The sequence below is a fragment of the Colobus angolensis genome, unplaced genomic scaffold, assembly GCF_000951035.1.
Source record: "Colobus angolensis palliatus isolate OR3802 unplaced genomic scaffold, Cang.pa_1.0 Scaffold407, whole genome shotgun sequence".
NCBI lineage: Eukaryota > Metazoa > Chordata > Mammalia > Primates > Cercopithecidae > Colobus > Colobus angolensis.
The window spans coordinates 184,776-185,079 of record NW_012117455.1 but is presented as its reverse complement, the minus strand read 5'-3'; the positions used below and the strand labels follow the sequence as shown (position 1 = coordinate 185,079).

At 35.5% G+C, this 304-nt stretch overlaps 1 protein-coding gene across 1 annotated transcript in view; it reads right to left on the bottom strand.

Annotated features, from left to right (window-relative positions):
* The window catches only part of PARN (poly(A)-specific ribonuclease), a 232,538-nt gene that overhangs the window by 125,449 nt on the left and 106,785 nt on the right, over positions 1 to 304 (bottom strand). The gene's annotated exons all lie outside the window — the stretch shown is intronic.

Here is a 304-nt window from a genome sequence, read left to right as displayed (position 1 = left end):
ATTTGTCCATGTGGAGAGCTATCAGATTTAATGTGCATATCTTACATATTTCAGTATAGTCTATCTTTAAAGAGAGAGAAGGTGCTTATTTAAAATGTAATCAAAATCTCAGCACTATAGAGAGTTAGCCTGTTTAAAGGCTACCACAGCAGTTATTTAGGTTAAAACTTCAAGAGAAGAGACAAACCAGTGGGAAAAGAAGCGATTAGAAATTTAACACAATAGAAAGATCCTTCCAGATTAAACCCTGGGGCTTGTCATCATTCAGTGCAATACCAGGATTGGAGACTTATTTTCCTATCGA